This window comes from Schistocerca gregaria, chromosome 2 (assembly GCF_023897955.1).
Source record: "Schistocerca gregaria isolate iqSchGreg1 chromosome 2, iqSchGreg1.2, whole genome shotgun sequence".
Lineage (NCBI taxonomy): Eukaryota > Metazoa > Arthropoda > Insecta > Orthoptera > Acrididae > Schistocerca > Schistocerca gregaria.
Window position 1 is genome coordinate 794,920,361 of NC_064921.1, and position 12,731 is coordinate 794,933,091.

Consider the following 12,731-nt stretch of genomic DNA (forward strand, 5'->3'; position numbering starts at 1 on the left):
GGAAGGCAACGGGAAACCACCACATTAAAGAACTACGGTTATCCCAAGCATCAGCAGTAAACCATGTCAGTATCTTCTGTAAAATTTTCCGGAGATAAAATAGTCCCCCAATCGGATCTCCGGGTGGGGACTGCAAACGATATAGACAACGTGAAGGAAATGAATCCCAATTTTAACATAGCCACTTGGAATGTGAGAACACTGCTTCTGTGTAGCAAGCTAGAAAATGTAAAACTTGAAATGGAGCGACTGGAAATCGATATCCTGGGCATATCGGAGATGAGATGGCCCCAACCAGGTGATTTCTGGTCTGGAGAATACAGAGTCATTCACACCGGAACTGACCAAGATAGACCGGGAATGGGAGGAGTTGGAATAATTTTGAGGAAAAACTATGGCTCACGTGTCAAGGGATATGTGCAATATAGCTCTCGAATAATACTAGTCAAACTTGAAACTAAACCAAAGGACACTGTGATAATACAAATATACATGCCAACATCCAAAGAAGAAGATGCAGTCATTGACGAAATATACGAAGAAATAAGTGATGCGATGAGAAATGTTAAGGGAGATGAAAACCTGATTGCCATGGGGGACTGGAACGCGATTGTGGGTGAAGACCCGGAGGAAGGAATTGTTGGCAAATATGGACTTGGAAGAAGAAATGAAAGAGGTGATCGACTGATCGAGTTCTACTCGAAGCACCAATTAGTTGTTGCAAACACACTTTTCCAACACCACAAACGAAGAAGATATACATGGAAGGCCCCTGGAGACCTGAGGAGACAACAGATTGACTACATTCCAGTGAAAGCACGTTTTAGGAACCAGATAAAAGATTGCAGGAGCTATCCATCTGCAGACATAGGCAGTGATCATAACCTGGTCATGATGAAAAGTTCACTGAGATTCAAACGTTTGAAGAAGAAGCCAGTAAAACTTAAATGGGAACTAGAAAAACTGAAAACTGAGGGACTGGCAAAGCACTATGCTCATGAAACAGACAACCTAATTAAAAATTTTCAACATGGTGGAGTAAATGAAGACTCGAATCAGATTAAATCTGGTATATACAAAGCAGCAGAAAAGATAGTTGGAAGAACTGAACCCAAAAACAAGAGGAAATGGATTACAGCAGATATTATTGAGCTTATAGAAAACAGAAGATTATACAAAAATGCAACTGAGGAACAAGGGAAAGCTGAATACAGAAGACTAAGGAATTTAGTTAATAGAGAAGCTAGGAAAGCAAAAGAAAATTTTCTTGGAGAAATGTGCAGGAAAGTAGAAGAAAATATGCAAAACGGAAGAACTGATTTAGCCTACAGAACAGCAAATCAATTTTTTTTAACAAACGTAAAACAGTACTCTCAGGCACAATAGAAAATAAAGAGGGGAAAATGCTGTTTGGTGAAGACATGCTGAAGAGATGGAAAGAATACATAGAGGAGTTGTATGCTGGAACACCTCTTTCGGAGGAAGTAATAGGAAGAGAAGAGGAAGTAGACGAAGATGACAAGGGAGATGACATTCTGCAAGAAGAATTTGACAGAGCTCTAAAAGAACTACAGGACAACAAAGCAACGGGTATTGATGACATCCCTGCAGAACTAATAAAGAATGCTGGTGACGGCATGAAAATGATGCTGCTTAAACTTATTAGGTCCATCTATAACACAGGAGAGATACCGACAGACTTCCAGAAATGTATCATTGTTCCTATACCAAAGAAGGCAGCAGCTACAAAATGTGAACAGCACCGAACTCTTAGCCTAATATCACATGCATCAAAAATTCTCATAAAAATAGTTCTGAAGAGAATTGAAGAGAAGGTGGAGGATATGCTGAGTGAAGATCAGTTTGGTTTCAGAAGGGGATTGGGAACAAGAGAGGCGATTCTGGCACTAAGACTCATTATCGAAAAGCAATTACAGAAAAATAAACCAACTTATATTGCCTTTATAGACATGGAAAAGGCATTTGATAACGTTATCTGGCAAGAGATGTTCAGAGTGCTGAGGAAAATTGGAATAAAGTACAAAGACATCCGCGTGATACTCAGTTTCTATAAGAATGAGGTGGCAGTGATTAGGAACTGTCACCAGGAACAACAAGCAAATATTAGAAAATGGGTAAGACAAGGATGTGCTCTCTCTCCTCTTATATTCAATGCTTACATCCAGGAAGCTATAGACCAAGTTCGAGAAACTACTGAGGTGGGGATCAAAATTAATGGGCAGAAGATAGACATGGTACGTTATGCAGATGATATTGCTATAGTCACGGAGACAGAAGAAGATCTAGAGGAAGTCCTCAGAACAACGGAAAAAATTCTATACAATCAGTATGGAATGAGAATAAACAAGAAAAAGACTAAAGTGATGGTATGCAGTACAGGAGCAGAATATGAACCTCCGAGAATTAGAATTGGAAGAGAGGAGCTGGAAGTGATACAGGAATTTACTTACCTGGGAAGCAAAATCACAAGGGATGGTAGAAGCCGGAAAGAAATTGCGACCAGAATACAAAAGGCCAAAATTGCATTTAATCGATGAAGGAACTTACTCACCAGCAACAACATCAGTCTGAAAATAAGGAAACGCATCATGAAAGGTTTCGTTTGGAGTGTGGCCCTATATGGATGTGAAATGAAAAATTGCATTTAATCGATGAAGGAACTTACTCACCAGCAACAACATCAGTCTGAAAATAAGGAAACGCATCATGAAAGGTTTCGTTTGGAGTGTGGCCCTATATGGATGTGAAACTTGGACAGTTGGAAGAGCAGAGAGAAGACGGCTAGAGGCCCTGGAGATGTGGTGCTATAGAAGGATGATGAAGATCAGCTGGACAGACAAAGTAACAAATGAAGAGGTGCTTAGAAGAGTACAGGAAACCAGATCTCTGTGGAGGCACATCCAAACAAGAAGAGACAAACTTGTAGGGCACATCCTACGACACAACAATATCATTGGAACAATAGCAGAAGGAGTTATTGAGGGAAGGAATCGGCGGGGGCGACCAAGGATATCATACATGCAACAGATCATGAATGACGTTGGATGTAACACATACGTGGAAATGAAGAGGAAAGCAGACAGAAGAGAGGAATGGCGCTCTGCTGCAAACCAACCTCAGGGTTGAACACTAAAGAAAGAAAGAAGAGTTTGTTAACCCTCTCATTCATTTAACTATTAAATCCATTTAATTTTGCTTACAGAATTTAGTATTTTAGGATAAGAAACTGAAAACTGTGCTTTTTGATTCATTTATGCTCTCGTCAACTGTTGTGCTGTGGAAAAGCGTGAAAACCTTCTGTTGCTACGCCAGTGATTATTTCCGTAAATTTTTTTGCTATTACCTTTCTCAAGATGCTGGAGATTCATTGCGCAAGTGGGCTGGCGACCGTTTCATTATCTCTTCTTTTAATTGATTAGTGTTTTCGTTTTGTTATCAGTGATTTTTGTAGTAAATATTACGTGGTATCCTTTTACTTCACTGTGCGGTTCCTGAGCGATTGCACTATATTCCAGCCATTTCAAAATCATCATCAGTATTTAGCTTAAATTTAGAATAGCTCTTTCTTCAGAAGAGTCTGTTGTACGTTTTCCCCCAATTAACCGGTGATATTTTCCTTTGGTAACGATTGCCTTACTCACTGTCAAATTTCGTTGGGCATATCGCGGACTGTAATGTCACCGTCCAGAAGGCCGGTTAGGAAGGGGGAGGTTACATGTGGAAGGAAGTAATGTATTGGTTGACTCTTCCACGAAAGTAAGCTCTCATAATGTTAGCAGTAGAGGACGCCTGATGCACAACGCATCTCTTGTATCTTCTGTCACTGGAGTTGCAAGACTTTCTCCGAGACTCTTTACCAATGACTAAACGATTGTATGACGAAACGCGCTGTTGTTATTTGGATCTTTTCTGTTTCCGTTGTCATTTCTACCTTATGAAGCTTCCAGACTTTGGGACGATACTCAAGGATTGTCTATTAAGACGATCAGAGTATTATTTTACTGAAGAGTATTTCAAAAGTGATTTGTAACATCTCATGGGTAGCTCAGTTTCGGTTTATAGTGATGATGTGGATGCAAGACGCATACGACAGGTGTGTGCCGAGGGTACTGAGAAACCTTGCCACCAGAGACAGCTGTCGTGGGCGACGACGTGCTCACGACACAGATCGCCGTCCTCTGTAGAGAACTGTTGAGCCGCAGTACCTAACATCCAGAACCTCCTCCCTGCTGTGGGGCACAGAAGAGTCCGCCCCACACGTATACCCCTGCCAGCCGCAACTCGAAGCCTGGATAAATATCGTCTCGACTGTTGACAGCCGGCCGCTGTGGCCGAGCGGTTCTAGGCGCTTCAGTCCGGAACCGCGCTGCTGCTACGGTCGCAGGTTCGAGTCCTGCCTCGGGCATGGATGTGTGTGTGATGTCCTTAGGTTAGTTAGGTTTAAGTAGTTCTAAGTCTAGGGGACTGATGAACTCAGACGTTAAGCCCCATAGTGCTCAGAGCCATTTGAATTTGACTGTTGAGACATAAGTATACAGCGCCTGCAGTGTACGTGTAATAAAATAATAAAATGAGCCGATGCATTCTTTTCGGCCAACCGACATCCTCCGTGTAAATGATGGAAATATTCGTATGTTTAGGGTGTTCATACGAAAGCAATATAGTTTCATCACCTCTCACCAGCGAACGATGAAGGATCCTTCTGTCTGATCATATGGTTGCATTTTTTCTGCTCTGTTCCAGATATGTCGAGGATGGTAGAGAAACACGATGTTACACCAATACTTTCGGTACCGCGTGGAGAAAATAGCTATCATCTTACCATGGTCATCAAGACGTACTCGGTGCTCTGTGGTATTAGAAAGGATTATGTCATTCGACTGTTGTGGAGTGCACTAAGCGCTAAAGAAAACTGTTCTCAAAGAAAAGTGAAATACAAGGAAATGAAAGGAAAAGTATCGAAAGAAAAGAAAAAGAAAAGACAAAAGGTAAGGAAAGGAAAAAATAAACGGAAAAAGGGACAGCAAAAGAAGAACAGGTAAAAAGGAGGAAAGGAAAAAGGAAAAAAGGCAAGGAAGAACAGAAAACGGAGGAAAGAGAAAGAAAATGATTCTTCTATATCAGTATCAAGTGTAAGTGTACGTTTCCTGAAACACACTGCACGTTTTACCTGTGGCAAAATTTGTGTGTAAAAATTACCATTCCAAGGTTTCAGTTCCCATTCCACAAGCAAGAAAAATGCAATTGCGTTCTATCTGCTACACGACCATTCTCGTCGTACTCGTATAAATAAATCTTTAAAATTCGTCGTCACTGGCTTCATTCAAAAGTCCGACAAAATAGCCTCCTCCAGCTTTCATTGTTTCCCTGGAGTTTTGGAGAATCTGCTCCTAGTGGTGTGATTTTTGGACGCTCTCCCAGGGCTCCGGTTCGGCGACAGAATGGTTAGAAAGACACTCCAAAGTCTTCTGTACTCACTTAACTACTTCATCCATTACACCGTGGGTGAATATTTTATGCCGCACAACTTTTGACATGTAACTCTGTCTCGGAAATACGATTAATCGTGCTTTACATATTTCATATAAAATTTGATTTTATAAGAAGAGTTCACACGGTACATGCAGAACATCTCACCAAGAGAAAGGTGACCGTGATTAAGACTCACGACTGATGTTTGGGAGGAGGAGGATTCAAATGTCCGTAAGACCACAAAGATGATGATTTGTGTCGTTTCCCCCAGTTACTATAAATCTAATGCCGGGTTTGTAAGTGCTAAACCTCCAGCCTCAGCTCCTACCCGTCTCTAATAATGAGAAAGTCTTCCTTCTTTTCTCCTTACAGAAAAGTGTTGCAGTCGTACACCTTTCCCACATCATTTATCGGTGTTAAATACCTGAACAACTGTACATCGTCTCGAATCTTAGTAGTTGGCAGGCATTAATTTAGCAACTGATTTAATGTACGGCTGTACGATGAGTGTTACCAAACAGAAAATAAGTTTTGGCTGGTTGGTGCCAAAGTACAGGGTCGTGTTCCCGTGGTATGTTTACAGATGCTGCGATGAGAAACCGGTGGAGCGTCTATTAATTGCGTACATCAATAAGATGAATGACTATCGGAGCGTGCTATCTAACTGTCATTTGTCATTCATTTCTATTTAGGAGGTGTACAAAGAAAGAGAGAGACAGATAATATCGGCTGTCAATCCATTAGCGGCGAGGCGGCAAGACGGGAGATGTGACACGACTCGGTGACAGGCGAATCAGCGGGAGAGGAATGCGACCTTTCCCAAGCGACTGTCCCGAACAGTCGGTCCAGTAAGTATGAATGAGCGCCTGCTTCACCGTACAGTCGCTGTCCGAACTGCGGTATATGTTTCTGAGGATGTACGCTCAGTGCTAGGAGCGCAGGACAGCCCAAAAAGGTGTCAAGTTTGTCGTTTTCCTTAGGGTTTATTAGCTGCAACACAACAGTTTGAGGGTTGGCGACACGGAAGGATCCGGATAGAATATTGCTGGGCGGATAATTCTCGTAAGTCAGAATGAGAAGACAGAGGGAGACACATAGCTCCTGGTTACGAGACTGTGTGACAAAGCCGTTCATTAAATTCAAAATCTCTTCACTGTGTCCCGTGGAGTTACTATATATGACTGTGGTGCGTGGAATTAGTGGTTTAAGTCACATTTACCAACAAGAATACAGAAAGAGATGCTGAATAATTCAAACAGTGTTGGTATGAAATCACGAATGAACACCATCAGAGATTAATTTTGGGTCAACTCCAATTGCTTACGTATGTGAATGACCATCCACTTAATATACATAAAGCTGTGTCGGTGCTTTCTGCTGATGATGCAAGTGGTATTATGAACCCAGTGTGAGAGGCTTCCACAAAATAAACTGTTGATAATATTCTTAAAAGAATTAATAGTGACTCCCACCATCTCCCGGAGTATGGAGAACAGAGTTATTATTCATTACAGAACTGTCATACGCTCGAAGATAAGATTGGCTATAATTCAGCTAAACGGCAGGTTTAGGAAAATCGTACCACAACGTGGTACTACAATGAAATTTACTTAAATCGTTTGGTTGTCACAATGCTAAGGCAAAGTAAACCGTTTCCTTCGGCGCAATTGTTTGTTTGCGATGACATAAACTCTAGGAAAATGAGAAATTGAGCAGAGCTGTACCGGGACAGCGCCCCCAGTCCTTATGTCGATTCCCTGTATGCACTGCACTGATGAGACAATGCGTTTTGACCACCAGTTTAGTGTCAGAGCACCTCTGGAATGCACTGCAGCAGCTTTTCTACTTGGCATGGATTCCGCAGTAGGATTACGGAGATATGTGGCATCAGATATCTATACGCACACATCACGCTAGTCCCGTTAATTAACGACTGGCGGTTTTTGGGCACGGAATTAGAATCCTACAGCATCCGGAGACGTTCCATCGGATACATATCAGGCGAATCTGGCGACCACGACATCAGCACGAGTTCACTATGATGCTCCTGGAACCATTACCGCGTTATTCTGGCATTATGACAGGGATAGTTACCCTGCTGGTAAATGCCACCACCATCAGGGAAGACATCAAGCATGAAGGGTTGCAGGTGGAATCTATTAATGTTCAAGTAGTACAGATCTGTCTTGGAGCAGTAGATTACTACCACAGGTCTCACAAAAGCCCAGGTGAAAGTCCTCGATAGTATAAACTGCCTCCACCAGCCTGCGACAGCGCCACGGTGCGCAGTTCTTAAGTTGTTCCTCTGGGCGTATGTGGACACGACTAGGAATTGGCCACTAAGTTGAGTCGGGAAAAATAAGGGGTTTAGATTGCCATCAGCCGTTCACCGTACCAAGACCATATAAGTCTATCATGCGAACCAGTATATCAGCAACTACTGAAAAGGCTGCCACCACTCTTTAGGAACCAAGTCTTATACTAGCCCTTCCACAAATATCCCTTGCATGTGGTTGCACTTATAGCATCGCTGTCTGTATCGCTGAGGCACACAAGCCACTCTATTGTACAAATATCCACGGTTCGTGGATTTATTATGAATAAATTTCTTGTTTCGTACAGCTAATGGTACTCATAACAATTTTTCAGTCATGAGCTTTTCACCCACTCGTAATTGCAGATAGGTGTTACATAAATAAACGATGCCCACGATTGAACTGAGAAACAAGAGACGCACAATAAGAGGTGTTTTATGTTTGCAACAGTTGCTGGATTTTCATGAGGGCTTGCTCCAGTATATAAGACGGGTAAAAGCATGAATCCGCAAAATTACAGACAAGTCTCGCTGACTTCTATTTGCTGCAGAATCCTTGAACATATTCTCAGTTAGAATGTAATAAACTTCCTTCAGACTGACGAGCTTATGTCCACGGATCAGCATGGGTTTAGGAAGCATTTCGCTTACGAAACTCAGCTTGCCCTTTTATCACATGATGTACTGAGGACTGTGGATGAAGAGGAGATCAGCATGGGTTTAGGAAGCATTTCGCTTACGAAACTCAGCTTGCCCTTTTATCACATAATGTACTGAGGACTGTGGATGAAGAGGAATAGGCGGACTCCATATTTCCAGAAAACATGTGACATGGTGCGACACTGCAAGCTGTTAACGAAGGTACGAGCATATGGAATAAATTCACAGATATGTGAGTGGCTCGAAGACGGCGATAGTTCATCAGGGACAAGGGCGTTGTCAGGTGCGCCCAGACAAGTGTGATAGGACCGCTGTTGTTCTCTGTACACATAAGTGGTTTGGCAGACAGTGTGGGCAGCAATCTGCGTTTTTTTGCTGATGATGCCGTGGTGTACCGTAAGGTGTCGAAGTTGAGTGGCTGTAGGAAGACAGAAGACGGCTTAGACAAAAGTTCCAGCTCCTATGATGAATTGCAGAAGTGGAAAAATGTGAGTTAATTTGGATGAGTAGAAAGATCAGACCTGTAACGTTCAGGTATGGTATTACTACACTCCTGGAAATTGAAATAAGAACACCGTAAATTCATTTTCCCAGGAAGGGGAAACTTTATTGACACATTCCTGGGGTCAGATACATCAGATGATCACACTGACAGAACCACAGGCACATAGACACAGGCAACAGAGCATGTACAATGTCGGCACTAGTACAGTGTATATCCACCTTTAACAGCAATGCAGGCTGCTATTCTCCCATGGAGACGATCGTAGAGATGCTGGATATAGTCCTGTGGAACGGCTTGCCATGCCATTTCCACCTGGCGCCTCAGTTGGGCCAGCGTTCGTGCTGGACGTGCAGACCGCGTGAGACGACGCTTCATCCAGTCCCAAACATGCTCAATGGGGGACAGATCCGGAGATCTTGCTGGCCAGGGTAGTTGACTTACACCTTCTAGAGCACGTTGGGTGGCACGGGATACATGCGGACGTGCATTGTCCTGTTGGAACAGCAAGTTCCGTTGCCGGTCTAGGAATGGTAGAACGATGGGTTCGATGACGGTTTGGATGTACCGTGCACTATTCAGTGTCCCCTCGACGATCACCAGAGGTGTACGGCCAGTGTAGGAGATCGCTCCCCACACCATGATGCCGGGTGTTGGCCCTGTGTGCCTCGGTCGTATGCAGTCCTGATTGTGGCGCTCACCTGCACGGCGCCAAACACGCATACGACCATCATTGGCACCAAGGCAGAAGCGACTCTCATCGCTGAAGACGACACGTCTCCATTCGTCCCTGCATTCACGCCTGTCGCGACACCACTGGAGGCGGCTGCACGATGTTGGGGCATAAGCGGAAGACGGCCTAACGGTGTGCCGGACCGTAGCCCAGCTTCATGGAGACGGTTGCGAATGGTCCTCGCCGATACCCCAGGAGCAACAGTGTCCCTAATTTGCTGGGAAGTGGCGGTGCGGTCCCCTACGGCACTGCGTAGGATCCTACGGTCTTGGCGTGCATCCGTGCGTCGCTCCGGTCCGGTCCCAGGTCGACGTTCACGTGCACCTTCCGCCGACCACTGGCGACAACATTGATGTACTGTGGAGACCTCACGCCCCACGTGTTGAGCAATTCGGCGGTACGTCCACCCGGCCTCCCACATGCCCACTATACGCCCTCGCTCAAAGTCCGTCAACTGCACATACGGTTCACGTCCACGTTGTCGCGGCATGCTACCAGTGTTAAAGACTGCAATGGAGCTCCGTATGCCACGGCAAACTGGCTGACACTGACGGCGGCGGTGCACAAATGGTGCGCAGCTAGCGCCATTCGACGGCCAACACCGCGGTTCCTGGTGTGTCCGCTGTGCCGTGCGTGTGATCATTGCTTGTACAGCCCTCTCGCAGTGTCCGGAGCAAGTATGGTGGTTCTGACACACCGGTGTCAATGTGTTCTTTTTTCCATTTCCAGGAGTGTAGTATCCTGCTTGACATGCTCAGGTCGTTTAAATATGTGGGCTAATGCTGAAAATCGATAAGAGGTGGAATGTGCATGTCAGAACTGTGGTACTGAAAGTGAATAATTGACTTCGGTTCATTGGGAGAATTTTAGGAAATGGTTGTTCACCTGTAAAGAAGAACGATAAACTGCGCTGGCACGATATATCCTTGCGTACTGCTCGGGTGGTTTGGATGCGTACCTGGACGGATTGAAGGAAGACATCGAAGTAATTCAGAGGCGGGCTGATAAGTTTATTATCAGCAGTTTCGAAAAACACGTGTTACGGATAGTTTGGGAACTTAAATGGGAATCCTGGAGGGAGGGCGACGTGCTTTTCGAGAATCACTACAGAGAAAATTTAGAGTATCGGCATTTGAAGCTGACTGCCGAACGGTTCTAGTGCCGCGAGTACAAGATGCACCTAAGGCCCACGACGATAACATACGAGAAATTAGGCCTCATACGGAGGCATATAGACAGTCGTTTTTCCCTCACTCTGTTTGGGAGTGGAACAGGCAAGGAAATGACAAGTAGTGGTACAGTGTACCCTCGGCCACGCACTGCACGGTATCTTGCGGAGTATCTATGTAAATGCAGAGGTAGAAACAAGTCAAGCGCAACTGGTGCAGTTTCCGTGTGAGGAGTTGCATTGACCGCCGTTTTCTGGCTGCTCTGGATGATGAAATTTGGCCCCACACCGCACTATACGGGCGCTCGTGTTTTTTAGGTGTTCCCCATGATTTGCGGTGTGTATTAATAGGGAGATGGATGTAGATTGGGGCACAGCGTGGAGCCCAGTGACTCAGAGCCGAGTGCCCCTCCATCAGCGAGAGAGGGAGAGACGCGCGCTGGCGTCTTTTTGTGGCCGGCGGGCGCGGGTAATCGCCCGCGGTCCGAGGCCCCAGCCCGCAGCCAGATGCTTATCTCGGCCGGCGCATGCGCGCGCGCGGGCCACGGATTCCTGCGCAGGTAGCAGCCGGCGTGCGCTATGAAGCCGTCCCGCGGCCCCGGCCAGCCGGCCGCGATTGTATGTTAATGACATTCCTGCCGCCGCGGCGCGCGAATAGGGCCGCAGTGCCGCGCCTTATCTGCGCGTGTAATCGCCGGGCCGACACCGCGCCTCTGTCGCCGACACCGCTCCGCTATCGCAGGAATGGAATGCTGGTACAATCACCGCGCTCTCATTCCGTTTTTGCACTATAGTCTCATGACCTGACTTACCTTTCTTTCAGGAGTGCTAGTTCTGCATGGTTCGCAGGAGAGCTTCTGTAAAGTTTGGAAGGTCGGAGACGAGATACTGGCAGAAGTAAAGCTGTGGCTACCGGACATGGGTCGTGCTCGGTAGCTCAGATGGCGCCTCCTTAGCTCAGGGGCAGAGCACTGGTCTTGTAAACCAGGGGTCGTGAGTTCGATTCTCACAGGGGACAGCACTGTTTAGCCGGCACGGTAGGTCAGTGTGTTCGGTCAGAGGGTTTAAGTGCCCTCTGTAATAAAAAACTGAGTTAGTCGATTAACAACGAACTTAAACGGAGGTCTTAAGGCGTCCGCCCCGAGCAGATGAAGCGAACAAAATGAGTTTTTTTAAAAAAAAAGGATGGGAGAGCACTTGCTGTCGAAAGGCAAAGGTTCCTAGTTCGAGTCTTGCTCGGGCACACAGTTTTAATCTACCAGGAAGTTTCATATCAGCGCACACTCCGCTGCAGAGTGAAAATCTCATTCTAGAAACATCCCCCAGGCTGTGGCTGAGTCATGTCTCCGCCATACCCTTTCTTTCAGGAGTGCTAGTTCTGCAGGTTCGCAGAAGAGCTTCTGTAAATTTTGGAAGTTAGGAGACGAGGTACTGGCAGAAGTAAAGCAGTGAGTACCGGGCTTGAGTCATGCTTCGGTATTTCAGATGGTAGAGCACTTGTACGCGAAAGTGAAAGGTCCCGAATTCGAGTCTTGCTCGGGCACACAGTTTTAATCTGCCAGGAAGTTTAATTTCAGCGCACACTCCGCTGCGGAGTGAAAATCTCATTCTGGGTATTTTTTTGCTACTCCGGCTTGTTGGGGCAAAAATAATCACAGTCTCACCATTTGTTCTCAGCTGCACCAACGAAGTATAACTTCTGTGTAGAATAAATCCATCAAAGTCTATTCATAAATATTTCAACCATATAGACCTTAGTTTTTGCCGTCCAGCCGACACCCACAGTAGTGTTAACTGTTTGTTGCGTATTTGTGTTACCAGCAGTTCATGGTTTTATTTGTCATCACGCTTAATACGTATT

The 12,731-nt window shown here is 45.3% G+C and overlaps 1 non-coding gene across 1 annotated transcript; it reads left to right on the top strand.

The window, feature by feature from the left end:
* The first annotated feature begins 11,816 nt into the window (after nucleotides 1-11,816).
* Trnat-ugu (transfer RNA threonine (anticodon UGU)) lies at nucleotides 11,817-11,888 on the top strand. Its single transcript has one exon. It is a non-coding gene; the product is annotated as a tRNA-Thr (tRNA).
* The last annotated feature ends 843 nt before the right edge of the window (nucleotides 11,889-12,731 follow it).